The following is a 16381-nucleotide window of genomic DNA, read 5'->3' on the forward strand; positions in this document are numbered from 1 at the left end:
TCAAATATTATTTTTCTACAAACATCTTGTCTGTTTATGAACTTTTTAATAATTTTTATTTACTTATCTGTCACCTAAAGAAATACCAACGTCAAAAAAGGCCCTAATTTTAAACCTCTCCTTTTACCTTTTGACCTTCCTTTTTCTCTTTTTGACCTGATTGTACTTTAGTCTTTAAAGAAAAGGCGTGGGACAATCAACTAGTAATCTCGAATGATACCCTGCCATTTACTTGGAAATGAAAACATTTCCAAATACTATCCACTCTAATAATGGAATCAGACAATTACAATGTTAAGAGTTCTATAACTCTAATCGCTTTAGTGGTTTTCCAAATATTTTCATTATGTGATAGAAAATGGCTTTATGCTCAGTATATCAGATACATCTAACCATGAAGTTACTTACAGGGTAACTGAAAGGTGTTGGTCTGTGCTTTTATTGCTCTATTTATAGAATGAAAGCTAAACCTAACATTACCTTATAACTCATGAATAAATTACATAGTCAGGTCTCATATATACTTTTAAAATCTGAGTTCTTAGAAATGAAGCTATCCAAAATTTTAGTGATTTAGTTTCACAATGATCTTACTTTAAAAAAAGAAAATGTTTTTATCCAGTGACACTGCCCACCCCCTGCCCCACCGCCCCACCACCCAACAATGGACAGTTTTCTCTCCTACATAAAATCTGAGTCACAATCTTATAATTTAGAAAAGTATGAGCAAAGGGTCCTCAGCTCTGCACCCTTTCAAAATTAGTATGTGATTTTGCCCACCTTCATACTGAAATTGTCCAGAGAGTGGTCCATGGCCAAAGGCAGATGGTGGATACCAGAAATCTTCTCTATTCAAAAAACTCTCCTCCTCAGAGTCTATCAAACACAGACACACTTAGGTTCAGCTCATTACTCCTCCTGTGAATTAAAAAGAAGACAAAGTAATGGTACTGTAGAAGTCTGAAAAAAAGTCAAACAAGAATTATTTGAATTGAATTATATTGCTTCTAGTTGACATGAGTAATAAAGAATTAAAAAAGGAGACAGAATGAGTTCAGATTTTTGCTCAGCTACATAAAATTTCTGTAATCTAGACAAATTACTCTCTTTATATATACACTAAACATAATCCTACCTTGCCAAATTGTTCCAACAATGACACAAGATCACATGTGCAAAATTCTTAGCAGACAGTCAAGTCTATTTTTGGGGGGACATGGAAAAACAGACCGGTTCCAAATAGGAAAAGGAATACATCAAGGCTGTATATTGTCACCCTGCTTATTTAACTTATATGCAGAGTACATCATGAGAAATGCTGGGCTGGAGGAAGCACAAGCTGGAATCAAGATTGCTGGGAGAAATATCATATGCAGATGACACCACCCTTATGGCAGAAAGTGAAGAGGAACTAAAAAGCCTCTTGATGAAAGTGAAAGTGGAGAGTGAAAAAGTTGGCTTAAAGCTCAACATTCAGAAAACGAAGATCATGGCATCTGGTCCCATCACTTCATGGGAAATAGATGGGGAAACAGTGGAAACAGTGTCAGACTTTATTTTCTTGGGCTCCAAAATCACTGCAGATGGTGACTGCAGCCATGAAATTAAAAGACGCTTACTCCTTGGAAGGAAAGTTATGACCAACCTAGATAGCATATTCAAAAGCAGAGACATTACTTTGCCAACAAAGGTCTGTCTAGTCAAGGCTATGGTTTTTCCTGTGGTCATGTATGGATGTGAGAGTTGGACTGTGAAGAAAGCTGAGCGCCAAAGAATTGATGCTTTTGAACTGTGGTGTTGGATAAGACTCTTGAGAGTGCCTTGGACTGCAAGGAGATCCAACCAGTCCATTCTGAAAGAGATCAGCCCTGGGATTTCTTTGGAGGGAATGATGCTAAAGCTGAAACTCCAGTACTTTGGCCACCTCATGCGAAGAGTTGACTCATTGGAAAAGACCCTGATGCTGGGAGGGATTGGGGGCAGGAGGAGAAGGGGACGACAGAGGATGAGATGGCTGGATGGCATCACCGACTCGATGGATGTGAGTCTGGGTGAACTCCGGGAGTTGGTGATGGACAGGGAGGCCTGGCGTGCTGCAGTTCATGGGTTCGCAAAGAGTTGGACACGACTGAGTGACTGAACTGAACTGAACTGAGTGGGGTTGGGCTGGAGCCTTGAGAGGTCACTCCCTCACTTACTAATCTAGTGCAGTATAGTGGTCTTCAACCCCCAGGGTACACAGAGCACCTGTAAGGAGTAAAATGGATGAATAATTTTTAAAGAATCAATTTCCAGGTCCATTATTGCTATATGTGTCCTTTTCTAAACTTGCCCTATTTTAGAGGGCTCGTGTATGTGATAAAGGCAGCACACCAGTCAGGTTCCCTTCCCTACAACTCCTTTCAAATTAGCTCCTCTCAACTGAAAAACAACAATGAAAAAGCATCCTTTTCACATGTCATTATTTGTTGTTTATTTTTTTGCATTATTTGTTGCATTATTTTATAATTACAATGCTCTGGAGTGTCAAAGGGACAAGTTGAAAGACTGTTATGCACAGATTCTCCTTTAATCAAGGTATCAAAACAGCTTCATCTATCCTACTAAAAAGGTGTATTTCCAATAGAAATTTACTTGTTATAGTTATTGATAAGTTTTCAAAATCTGTAATCTATTTTTTATTTTAATAGCTGACTGCTATACTAATAATTATAATAACAACACAATCAGAAGGAATCCTTAACACTGACAGCTTTATATTTATAAGAAATTATTTAAAATTCAATTTTAATTTATATTCATATTTTTGATACAGAAAGTCTGAGTGATCAATAAAAGACTTTCAAGCATGAAAAATGTTATATTATGATAACATTCTGGGGAAGTAATATAATAAAAATACAATTTCAAGCAAAAGAAAAAAATAATTGTCCATGAATTTTTTAAATCAGTGGTTCTGGATACCTTATCACCATGGCATTTAGAGTCCCTTGGAAACATTTAAAAGACTGATCTAACAGTTATGTTTTTAAATGATAATATTTACAATATGTGGGAAATTACATCCTTTTCAGTCACTTAAACTTATTATTAAAAATGTATAAGATGGTACATATCTAAAACAGAATTTCCCTGTATAAGCTAGCAACAGACGCTAGTCTATAGACCTCCAATGCAGAGGTTAAGAGCATGGACTTTCAAACCAGAGAGAACTGGCTTTGAAATCAGTCTCTGCTTCTTGGCTTTTAATGAACTACATTCAACTTAACCTTCTCTGGGCCTCAGTTTTCTTATCTTTAAAATGGAAATAAAACCTAGTAGAATTAAAGAACATATGTATTTAAAGTGCTTAGCACTGTGCCTGGCATTACCCAGTTATTATGAATAACACCATTATAACTGCATATGAGGAGGGCAGGGAAAGAGAGGGCTAAGTGCAAAAAGAGACATGGAGAATTCAAAACGTAAATGTAGGATTTTAATCAATACTTCTCTAAAGATATGATATACAAATGGCCAAAAAGCACGTGAAAAGATGCTGAACAAATCAGCTATAAGGTATATGCAAATCAAAGCCACAGAAACCACTTCACATCTACTATACTAACTAAAACAATGTTTTTTTTTTTTTTTAACTTAAAAAGAAAGAACAAGTATTGGCAAAAATGTTTCTAAGTAAGAAGTTCCTGGGCCCCATGTGACTGTATGTGTGTGAAGTCACTCAGTCGTGTCTGACTCTTTGATACCCCATGGACTGTAGCCTACCAGGTTCCTCCTTCCATGGGACTTTTCAGGCAAGAGTACTGGAGTGGGCTGCCATTTCCTTCTCCAGAGAATCTTCCCGAACCAGGGATCAAACCCAGATCTCTTGCATTGTAGGCAGATGCTTTACCATCTGAGCCACCAGGGAAAGAACAAGTATTGTCAAAGATGTTTCTAAGTAAGAAGTTCCTGGGCCCCATAACAGAAGTGAATTATAGGGTCCAGGGGAGGGGCCTGGGAATTGTGTTTTGAATGCCTTCCTCCATGATTCTTACAATCCAGCTACAACGGGAATTAGCACAACTTTTGGCATATAAGTAATCAAAAGTGTCAGTTATTATGAGTGCTTGAGGTGACTGGAAAACTCAGCAGTGGCCACAGGACTGGAAAAGGTCAGTTTTCATTCCAATCTCAAAGAAAGGCAATGCCAAAGAATGCTCAAACTACCACACAACTGCACTCATCTCACACGTCAGCAAAGTAATGCTCAACATTCTCCAAGCCAGGATTCAAAAGTACGTGAACCATGAACTTCCAGATGTTCAAGCTGGTTTTAGAAAAGGCAGAGGAACCAGGATCAAATTGCCAACATCTGTTGGATCATAGAAAAAGAAAGAGAATTCCAGAAAAAGATCTATTTCTGCTTTATTGACTATGCCAAAGCTTTTGACTGTGTGGATCACAATAAACTGTGGAAAATTCTGAGGAGATGGGAACACCAGACCACCTGACCTGCCTCTTGATAAACCTATATAAGAAGCAACAGTTAGAACTGGACATGGAACAACAGACTGGTTCCAAATAGGAAAAGGAGTACGTCAAGGCTGTATATTGTCACCCTGCTTATTTAAGTTATATGCAGAGTACATCATGAAAAACGCGGGGCTGGAGCAAGCAACAAGCTGGGAGCAAGCAACAAGCTGGAATCAAGATTGCCAGGAGAAATATCAATAACCTCAGATATGTAGATGACACCACTCTTATGGCAGAAAGTGACGAGGAACTAAAGAGCCTGTTGATGAAAGTGAAAGAGGAGACTGAAAAAGTTGGCTTAAAGCTCAACATTCAGAAAACTAAGATCATGGCATCCGGTCCCATCACTTAATGGGAAATAGATGGGAAACAGTGGAAACAGTGTCAGACTTTATTTTTGAGGGCTCCAAAATCATTGCAGATGGTGACTGTAGCCATGAAATTAAAAGACACTTACTCCTTGGAAGGAAAGTTATGACCAACCTAGATAGCATATTGAAAAGCAGAGACATTACTTTGCCAACAAAGGTCTGTCTAGTCAAGGCTATGGTTTTTCCTGTGGTCATGTATGGATGTGAGAGTTGGACTGTGAAGAAATCTGAGCACTGAAGAATTGATGCTTTGAACTGTGGTGTTGGAGAAGACTCTTGGGAGTCCCTTGGACTGCAAGGAGATCCGACCAGTCCATCCTACAGGAGATCAGCCCTGGGTGTTCTTTGGAAGGAATGATGCTAAAGCTGAAACTCCAGTACTTTGGCCACCTCATGCGAAGAGTTGACTCATTGGAAAAGACTCTGATGCTGGGAGGGATTGGGGGCAGGATGAGAAGGGGACGACAGAGGAGGAGATGGCTGGATGGCAACACTGACTCGATGGACATGAGTTTGAGTGAACTCTGGGGGTTGGTGATGGACAGGGAGGCCTGGCGTGCTGTGATTCATGGCATCGCAAAGAGTCGGACACGACTGAGCGACTGAACTGAACTGAACTGAAATGAAGAATACCCAAGGATCAACTCCAAGTCTCCTACATTGCAGGCAGATTCTTTATTGTCTGAGCCACCAGAGAAGCCTTTATGATAAGTCATATACTAAGATGTTTATCATATTCTATTTTCCTTTTATTTTCTTTCTTAATGCTGTTTGCTATCTTACTAATTTGACAACTACTAGTTTTCCCTAAACCATTAATGAGTAGCAACCTAAAATTTGAGAGATACAGATATAACATAAGCACCAGAAGTTAGTATTTTCATTGTGAATCCCAAATTGTGAATGAAAGAACAACTGATTCAGATTAAACCAGAGATTGATAACTAAAATTTTCAAGTCACCAAAGGAAAGAGATGAATAGGTCACTTGGATTTTACGAGAACTTGATGGTCTCATCTTGGTCTTCCTGACTTATGCCAGAAACCTTGAAACAGATATTATCTGGAACTCCGTGTAGGAAGGTATGTTATGAATACTTCTAGTTTTGAAGTTTATTATTAATCACAAATTTAAAAACTTCAAAAGCTTTTTCATGTATGTAGGTATTCTTGAGTGCAAATTTAAGTATCAGAGACAGCTTATGAAAATATGATCTGAGCAACACAGTCTTTGAGAGGAAATGACAAAGGTGCAAACAAGATTGTTCCTTTATTATTGTATTGCCTTGATAAAGAGTTGGCTCCTGGGATGTATTATTTTATCTCTTTCACTTTTCTTCCCTTTCCTTTCATAAATTGTTTGTCCTAGGATTTGGCACTAAAAATTTCCAACATTATATGATAAGCAGTAATACTATATTTTGCTATAGTAGAGAGTTTCACTGTTGCTAATACAGTGATACCAGAAGAAAGCACTGGAAAGAGATTAAGTATGTGGATTTTCAAATCAGCCTTACCAGGTGAAATCCACCTTTCCACTTCCTCATTGCTTAACAAAGGCAATTTTTTAAACCCAATCTTTAGTTTCCTCATCTGCAAGACTCACAACTTAGAGGGCTTTACAAATTCTCTAAGATAATGTGTTACTACAGAACTTACCACTGGAATACACTCTAATAAATTATATGCCCCATCAAAATTATTGGATAAAGGTTTGTGACAAGTCAGTTTTTCCATAAACTTGACGATAAAAGATTTATTGAGGCGGGGGAAGCTAAGTAGCCACTATCTCCCACCTGATCAAGTGGTTCTTGTTGACTCAGGTACTTGTCTCATCTCCCATTAGGTTACCTGGATTTTACAGCCAGGATTTTTCCACTGCTAAATTTACAAGCAGACAGTTATGTGTTAGTGTGATCAGGGTAGTTGCTATAGACAAAAGCACCCACTGTGGGTATGCATCCTGTAAAGAAGAGGAACATCAATGAAGATGTCACTCATCAGTGGCAAATCATATAATACGAATATTCACCAAAACCAGTTTGATTATTGGGTCAAGGCTTTTACAGACAGAATAGTGATTTTCATATAGCAGAGAGCATATCTCAGTTTTTAATTGAAATATCTTTGACTAATAGTATAAATACTGAAAAAAACCAGTAGGCAATCTTTCTTATATTCCTGGCATGAAAACATTACATAATGATTCACCCTCTTGTTTACTCAGAGAAGCCAACTTCTGAATGCCAAATTCAAAACACCGTAGAATACTTTATAATACGGATGCTAGAGCCAGAACTGTTACTCTGTAAGTAGTTTATAACATGGCACTGAAACAGGCATTTACCATATGTGCTTGTTTGGGTCCTAAATAGTTAGATACAAGGCAGAAACCTAACTGGGGAGTGAAGGGGAGCAATCTACAAATGTTAAAGATTCACCAATATGGAATAATCATTAAATCTGAAAAAAACAGAAATAATATTTTTGTTAAATTATAAAATATATGGAGAATAAGATAAATACTTTTTACTACACCCATTTTTAACAAAACTGAACCTTTAGTAATATTTCTTCATATATTTTAAAAAACATTACAGTTTCACTTGAAAAGGAAAGAAAAAGGAAGGAAGGAGAAGAGAAAGGAAGGTAGAAATGGAATGCAGGAAGGAGGAAGGAAGGGAAGTAGTTCAATTTTGTGTTTACAATTCCATGAACATTTTAATACATTTCAAGGATATGTATCCATGAATAGAATGGCATGTTTCTAAATGTCTTTAATCATTCCCTACCAGACACATCATTTTACAACATTTTTATATTTGCTGAAGACTTTCATTATTTTATCCACATTCATATATATATAGCTCTAATGTACTTAATCACTATATATTATTTCACATAAGAATTACCACAATCTATTAATACAACTAAAGATATATTATTTCACATAAGAATTACCACAATCTATTAATACAACTAAAGATATTTTTTGCTATTTCCAAATTTTTACTGTTAAGATAAATGTATGATAAACAATCTAGTACAAAGATACGAAAAAGCAGGATCTAAGGATATGTAAATATTCACATTTACTGGATATCATCAAATTCCTCTCCAAAACGGTTTAGGAGTTCTTATTTCTCAACATCTTGTACAAGATACAATATTATCAGATTTTATATTATTGCCTACCTATTGGGTATGAAATTATATTTCATTGTTGTTTAAATCTGTATTTTCATAATAACATTTAGAGTCTTACTAAGTTTTGCTAATTTTTATTGGGTAATGTTTGTTAAATATTAACTATTTTAAATGTTGTAGATATTTAATCTTTTTCATATGTACACATTTATATGCATAATATATATAAAATCAGTGGTGGCATGTTTGCAACCAAACTTAGTGAAGAAGCATCAAGACTGCAGAATCCAAACTGTCCTTGACCACCCAGGCTTGGAACAACCTGTTTGTATACAAATTCATCCCTTCGTGTCCACATCCTCTGCTTACTGTACAAACCCATGTCTTAAGGTAGACCTACAGACATATATGCCTCCAAGCCTGCTTACTATTTACCTGTGACTTTTTCATGTAATACGACTGCATGGCAAGGGACTCATTAAACCAAGGAAACAATTAAACCAACAAAGCTCAATTAAACCCTCTGTTCCATGTTGTCAAACGTTAGAAGCATTTCAGTTCATCTCACTCTTGTGGTGAAGAAAATAATGTGATCATCCTTCATAACTTACCTGTTGTATCACCATGACTTGGTAACCTGTACATGATGCTGTGAATTCACTGGCCTATCGCTATCCAGTTTTACTAACCTCCAAACAATTGCCTCCTCTAATGCAGTATATCCCTCTCCTGATCAATGTAATCTTTTAATTCTATGAAAATTGTTGTAGATAGGAAAATTTGCAACATTTATTATTATATTTATAAGTACATATTCCTTAAAAAAGCTTGTGTGGATTTTTTTTCATATAAGAAATTTTTGAAAAACCAACAGAAAGTATAAATGGAGACAAACATGACGTTTTTAACAAATGCACTATTGGATATATTTCATTTTTGTTCTACTTTGGATATCAACACATTTACTTTATTGTCTATCATCGTTTAAAATAAGGTCAATAATTTATCTCTTTAAAAACACAGATTTGGTTTCCTGTGAAAATTAATAAACAACACTTCAGGTTACTGATTTTTCTGAACAGGTCACTGTTACCACATATAGCAACTTAGTCTCCCAACTTCTTGGCTAGTGGAGTCCTCTTTATAAAATGGGTATAAACATCACTGTGCAACTAAAGAAACCACATTATTTTTACAGTGTAGAAGAACTCCTATGCTTTTGCTTTTCTTTCTTTTTTTTTTTTGGTTAATTTCATGCCTGACTCAGTCAGAGATTAGGCCTTGACACAGGTTATAATTAAATATTGAAATCATGAAGTGCAAGAATGTTTAATTTTTAAAATATGAGTTTTAATTTACCTCATACAGAGAATAGCTCTGGTCACCTGCAGAGATGCATTACACACTACATTGCCTAATGTAGGATGCCTGAATAAGGCTGAGCATACAGTTAAAGTAAACTAATGCAATTTACTGAACAGCAGTCAAATATTTATCCAGTTGATGAAGCAGACTTTATATGAAATTCAGACAATAATTAAAGAGAAGCATTGCTTAAAACATGGTTACTCCAGTTTTTACAAATATGTTATATCCTTTCTGCATCTTTCATTTTTCTAAGTATTTCTGTACACCTGAAACACTCCACAGTGAGCATTCTATAGCTTTGTATTTACCGTATTTCCTGATATCTCACAGTATTGTAAAACTAGGAAGGTGGCCTTATGGCAAAAGCCTCCTTAATTCTTTTTCTTGTAACATACTTTCCGCCATGCAGTTCTGTGGTGGCTTCTACTGAAAGTGGAATCTATTTCCCCACATTTTGAATCTCTCTGCCTTGTGACCTGCTTTGGCCAATAGAATGTGGCAGCTGCATTGTTGTGCCAGTTCAGAATCTCTGCCTCAAAAGACTGCATGCTTCTGTCTTCTTGGAACCCTGCCATGGGCATGAGAACAAGCCCAGATTGCCTCCTGGAGGATGAAAAACCACACGAGGCCATCATGACTGGTCAGCTTCCAGCCACTCCCCTGTCCTACACAGCGAGTCCAGCTGAGACTGGTCAAACCAACTGAGATCAGAGAACCACCCAGAATACTTACCAGCTCATAAGAAATAGTGAATAGTTGCTGTTTTAAGCCCTGTGTTTATAACAGTCTGTTATACTATAAGAGCTAATTGAAGCAGGATTCGGAGATCTTAATTCACCTTTCCATTTCAGAGAGGAGAAAAGAGAGACCTCGAGAGGTCACATGTCTTGTTCACATCTACACGGTGCCCATGGCAGAACCAGGTTTAAAGATTGCATTCCCTGACTCCTCTTTGTACCCTGCAACTCTGTTTTTCTTTCCTTCTTTTTGGCAATAGAAATCAATGAAAGCTTGCCAAGAGAAATGGAGTCCCAGCATAATAAAATGGCATTTATTAAATATAATTTAAGGGTTTTATATATACTTATTAGTCAGGATATAGATATTATCTGACAGTATTTCTCAATCCTTTTTACTAAGTTATGTGAAGAAAATTACAAATGACAGAAGGAAGATTGTTTTCAAGTGGAGTAATCCCATAATTTTTCAGTCATTGTGATATTACCATTAATCCTCACTTTGGGGATATTTCTCAAATGCTGAAGTTAACAGAGATCTTCTTGGAGTTTTGTTTAACAGAATTAAATTTTTTTTCTGAATCTCACTGCATCCAAAATTAGCATCTGGAAAATTAATAGTAGCTAGCATGTCAGAATCATCCCAAATTAAACAATCCATATGATGAATATTTAAGGAATTCTCAAACACTTAGATTATGTTGAATGAATGTGAAAATGTTAAAACCACTGATGGGATGGCCTTTTATTCAGGCAAATTTGTTCGAAGATAAAAAGTTTTTCAAAAGATATTTGGGTTCTTTTTAGAGTAGTAAATAGTTCTGCTCGCCTTATGCCTGCAATTCCTATGATATTCTGTAGCATAGGTTCTCAATGGTTAGCCCTTCCTAGACAGCTTGACAAATTGCTGGGATCCACCCCCAGAGTTTCTGATTTGGTAACCCTGCGTTAGGGACTGGGAATCTGCATTCCTAACCAGTTCCCAGGTGATGCTGAAGGGGGACCAAACTTTGAGAAACACTGCCCTATGCTTTTCAACAGCTGCTGAAATAATTTATGAATAGTCCATCAAAGAATATAACTTACTGCCATATTTTAGTGGGAGCTAACGGAAGTATACATATAAATTATATTCACAATTTACATTAGCAAGTGAATTACACATTACAAAAGCCTGTCAATCAAAATCAATAAGATAGTCACTCCAGTTACAGTGTGAACAGCCTTGACTTTTGCTTGAGATATGTTCAGAGTTTGCCCACAGACCAGGGGGAAACTTGTCAAAAAAATACATGCATACTGTCACAAGATCCATAATATTTGGAATGCAGGCAAATTAGCTCAAATGATCATTCTCCAAAGGGAAATAACTTGCCAGGGTTTTTAAAAAGTAAAGAAATGCCTACTTCCAATCCACATTCTTTTTTTTTTTTTAAATGAGAGTATTCACATAACACTTTCCATGACAGTTTCTGCTTTCCATCACTCAACTCTTTGTGAAAATAGTCCATTTTTTGGCTTACTCACTGTATGTTTGAGCTCAGTCCAAAAATGAACTTCTTGAAAGGGTTATAAAAAAATTTTTTTAATCAGTTTTGTTTTTTTTTAAATTCCCAACTGTTTCAAATAAAGAAAACAAACTATGGAAAAGGTAGTGGGATTTTAATGTCTTTTTGCATTTAAATATGAGATAACTTCCTAATGGACCTTTACATCTCTATGTCCTCTATGGAAATCCCTTATGTTCAATTTAAAAATATGCCTGTGATTAGAAAAGACAGGCATCTGAAAAACTCCTCTGAGAAAACACACAAAAGCACATGTGTCCCTAACTCCTGAGTATGCACATTTGGGAGGTGCCAGCCAACTCAATCTTTCTTCTGGTAAACATGCCTTGTCGGGCATTCAGAGCCCTCTTAGTACTGTTAATAATTTTTATCGGGGTGGTTTTTCTTCCACCACCTACTTAAAAGCTCATTTCCTCTGTTTCTGCACTTTGAATCTATTTCTTTTACAAGATAAAAAAAATGCAAAGTGAGCTGACCTGAGTCATTGGGCAGAGAAGACTTTGTTAACCTTTCCATTTTTTAACACTGAACATTGTCTTACAGTCTATATTTTCCTCATCTTTTAAGCTGACCCTATGAATAGGGTAAAAGTTACTGGGTACAGAACAACACACAAGGGTTATCCTGAAGTGACAGGTCCCAGCAAGGATAGATTTCTCAGAGAGACTCAGTCTGATTCTAAACGTTGTTCTCCTTTTCCCAAACTAAATGTGTTCTTTAATAGCTGATTGTGTGTGTGTGTGTGTGTGTGTGTGTGTGTGTATATAAAATATGTATATATGTATATATATATAATGTTTATATATGTATATATATAGTGTTTATATATATATATATTATGTTTGAGGACATCTTTTAATAAATTATTAAGTACTGTCTCTGTATTTGTGTCATTATTCGGTTCAGTTCAGTTCAGTTCAGTCGCTCAGTCGTGTCCAACTCTTTGCGACCCCATGAATCACAGCACGCCAGGCCTCCCTGTCCATCACCAACTCCTGGAGTTCACTCAGACTCATGTCCATCGAGTCAGTGATGTCATCCAGCCATCTCATCCTCTGTCATCCCCTTCTCCTTCTGCCCCCAATCCCTCCCAGCATCAGAGTCTTTTCCAATGAGTCAACTCTTCGCATGAGGTGGCCAAAGTTCTGGAGTTTCAGCTTTAGCATCATTCCTTCCAAAGAACACCCAGGGCTGATCTCCTTCAGAATGGACTGGTTGGATCTCCTTGCAGTCCAAGGGACTCTCAAGAGTCTTATCCAACACTACAGTTCAAAAGCATCAATTCTTTGGCACTCAGCTTTCTTCACAGTCCAACTCTCACATCCATACATGACCACAGGAAAAACCATAGCCTTGACTAGATGGACCTTTGTTCGCAAAGTAATGTCTCTGCTTTTGAATATGCTGTCTAGGTTGGTCATAACTTTTCTTCCAAGGAGATAAGTGTCTTTTAATTTCATGCTGCAGTCACCATCTGCAGTGATTTTGGAGCCCCCAAAAATAAAGTCTGACACTGTTTCCACTGTTTCCCCATCTATTTCCCATGAAGTGATGGGACTGGATGCCATGATCTTTGTTTTCTGAATGTTGAGCTTTAAGCCAACTTTTTCACTCTCCTCTTTCACTTTTAACAAGAGGCTTTTTAGTTCCTCTTCACTTTCTGCCATAAGGGTGGTGTCATCTGCATATCTGAGGTTATTGATATTTCTCCCAGCAATCTTGATTCCAGCTTGTGCTTCATCCAGCCCTGCATTTCTCATGATGTACTCTGCATATAAGTTAAATCAGCAGGGTAACAATATACAGCCTTGATGTACTCCTATTTGGAACCAGTCTGTTGTTCCATGTCCAGTTCTAACTGTTGCTTCCTGACCTGCATATAGGTTTCTCAAGAGGCAGGTCAGGTGGTCTGGTATTCCCATCTCCTTCAGAATTTTCCACAGTTTATTGTGATCCACACAGTCAAAGGCTTTGGCATAGTCAATAAAGCAGAAATAGATATTTTTCTGGAACTCTCTTGCTTTTTCGATGATCCAGCGGATGTTGGCAATTTGGTCTCTGGTTCCTCTGCCTTTTCTAAAACCAGCTTGAACATCTGGAAGTTCACGTATTGCTGAAGCCTGGCTTGGAGAATTTTGAGCATTACTTTACTAGCATGTCATTGTTAGATCCATTTAAATGTCTTTTACTACTAAGTAGATTTTTCCATCCTTCATAAACATGGAATTTCTAGCTGCAAATGTTTTCAATTCCTTCATGAACATTTCGCAATTAATGCCAACTTCCAATGACCCTTTGAACTCATGTGGCTTCTCCAGCTAACTGTTTATGGACATGGTGCTTTAAGGAAAGAAATTTGATGTGTCACCCTGACTTGCCCATGGAGGACACTCCATGAGGATATTCTGATGATGAATAGCTGGGGGATGGTTGAGTTTATCCTTTCATTTCAGAGGGGGGATGATGTCCAAACAACTAGAAAATGGTTCCCTAGCTTACTTAAGCATTTCTTTAATCAAAATAAAACTCAGGACACAGAATGGCTCTTACAGAGAAGAGAGACTAGGCCATGACCAACATTAATTATTTCCAGCTGAAGAAATGACGTTGGAAGGACTGTTGGGAGACACAAGGGGAGAAATAATTACTGCATAACAGGTAAAGTCACATGCTAACCAGTCATTTCAGTGCCCTTTAGTGAGCTATACTGGTCTGTAAGGTAGGAAAAGGGCGTACCTGAGAAGGAAAGGCTGACTCTGAAACCAAGAATGCACAGACACATGCTGCATTTGTTTAAGAAGGAAGCTACAAATAGGCCAGTGAACTTCATTTAGGCCAAGCCATCATCCCACAAGCGACTCATCCCTACAAGGCACCCATTGTACTATACCCCTGGAACAATTCCTGTCTTTATGCAATCAAATGTCCTACTGGTACCTCCAGCTTGCTAGCTGTATATTCAGAGAAATTTCCCCTTTAAAATCAAACAATTATGGTTGTACAATTAGGCAGGAGCTGCAGGCAAATGCCTAGTCATTTCTACCAAAGGTCTGGATCCTATGTTGAAACATTCTTCAAGGAGTAAACTAATGCATTACTACAATGTGCATTAATAACTATACTGAAAACTAATCTTTAAAGAATTTTTCTTGATTTTCCAGCTTTTCCAACGTCTCACACTCCCACATGCCACATACAGCTATTTGTGTATGACTATAGCTTAGTGCTTCCACCATCACATATGTGTTAGAAGATGATGCAGGTATCATACCTCAGAATTTGATAATGCAGATCCAAGTTTCAGTTCCATCATTCACTCAGAAATAAAATGCATGTGTGTGCACATACATATATTTACCCTGTATTTTATATCCATGTCTCTTAGTTATTAATTCACTTTTCTATGTGTACTTTAGAATTATTATATACTCAACTGTAATATGAAATATACATGAGCTTGTATCTTTGAAATAAAAAAATCTACACTGATGCGTGCCAACTGTTTAACTATGCATATAAATGCCACAAAACAATTTAGAACCCTAAATGAAGGATGTTATATCCAAGTGAAACAAATGCAGGATCAGAGGTCAACAGAAAATAATTACACTCAAGAGAATTTGGACAGGACATCAACAAAAGCACAGACCATGAAATCTCCAGTGACCCAAAGAGTTAAGAAATTGCAACCAAGAGCTGTAACTTTCATCCAGTGAGAGATGCTTTCCTCAAGTTTGATATTTTTTTAATCCTCACATTCTGGCATGACTGAACCCAGGTGGCTGGAATGGGCAATGCTGACTGACCCACATACTAGTTAGATGGAAGGGAATGTGAAATACTTAACTATTCTTTTCATATGAATAAGTATTACAAGATTTACGAAGCAGGTATTGAGAAAGAGTAGTAGACATAGGATTAAAACTCTGTCAAGGTCACTATGCTGCAAAACTCTAGGAAGTACCTCTTCTGCCACTGTGTGTGAGCATCCCCTTCCCTTACAAAGCTGACCACAAAGAGCAACAAGGGTATACAAAATGACCCGATTTGGGTTCTAGTTCCGTAACTGCCACTTACTAGTTATACGAACTGGACAAATAAATCACCTCCCTTCCTAGGCTTCTATACCAAGGTTCTCAGTTTATTCTGTGTGCTGTGGGTCCCTTTGATGATCTAGTAAAGTGATAGATGCTTCCTCAGAAGGAGGTTTCTTAATTGCATAAAATAAGACAGGATTGTGAAGAATCCAATTATGATTTTTCTGATATAGTAATAAGTGTGTTTCTTTATATTATATTAAATGTCACTATCAAGAGACAGGTCTCATAAGTACTATAATTTTGAAGCAGTGATGAATGTAAACAATGTTTTGAGACATTTGCAACAACTATAATGTGGTATAAAAATATCTGTTATATCTACTGATAACAAAATGATAGGTACCTATAATACTATTGCTCTTTGTTGCCTACATTCACTAAAACTAAACACTAAATTTCAATTAGGGGTTAGTGAAAGCAGATGAATTTTTTTTTTCCACTCAAGTTCAAGGGCATGCTGAATTTTATCTACTGACCCCAGGTTAAGAACCGTTGCTCTTTACATGTTACACAAAAAAGGAGAAACAGTTTGTTCTCCAGAATTCACTGAGTTTTGCTATGAACATATTAAACTTG

At 37.0% G+C, this 16381-nt stretch overlaps 1 long non-coding RNA gene across 1 annotated transcript in view; it reads right to left on the reverse strand.

Moving 5' to 3' along the window:
* LOC132345185 (uncharacterized) overlaps window positions 1-16381 on the reverse strand; it is an 80462-nt gene that overhangs the window by 26831 nt on the left and 37250 nt on the right. Inside the window, exon 2 of the long non-coding RNA XR_009494378.1 lies at window positions 781-918. This is a non-coding gene — a long non-coding RNA (uncharacterized lncRNA). The remainder of the gene's footprint in view (window positions 1-780; window positions 919-16381) is intronic.

Source organism: Bos taurus, chromosome 4 (genome assembly GCF_002263795.3).
Source record: "Bos taurus isolate L1 Dominette 01449 registration number 42190680 breed Hereford chromosome 4, ARS-UCD2.0, whole genome shotgun sequence".
Lineage (NCBI taxonomy): Eukaryota > Metazoa > Chordata > Mammalia > Artiodactyla > Bovidae > Bos > Bos taurus.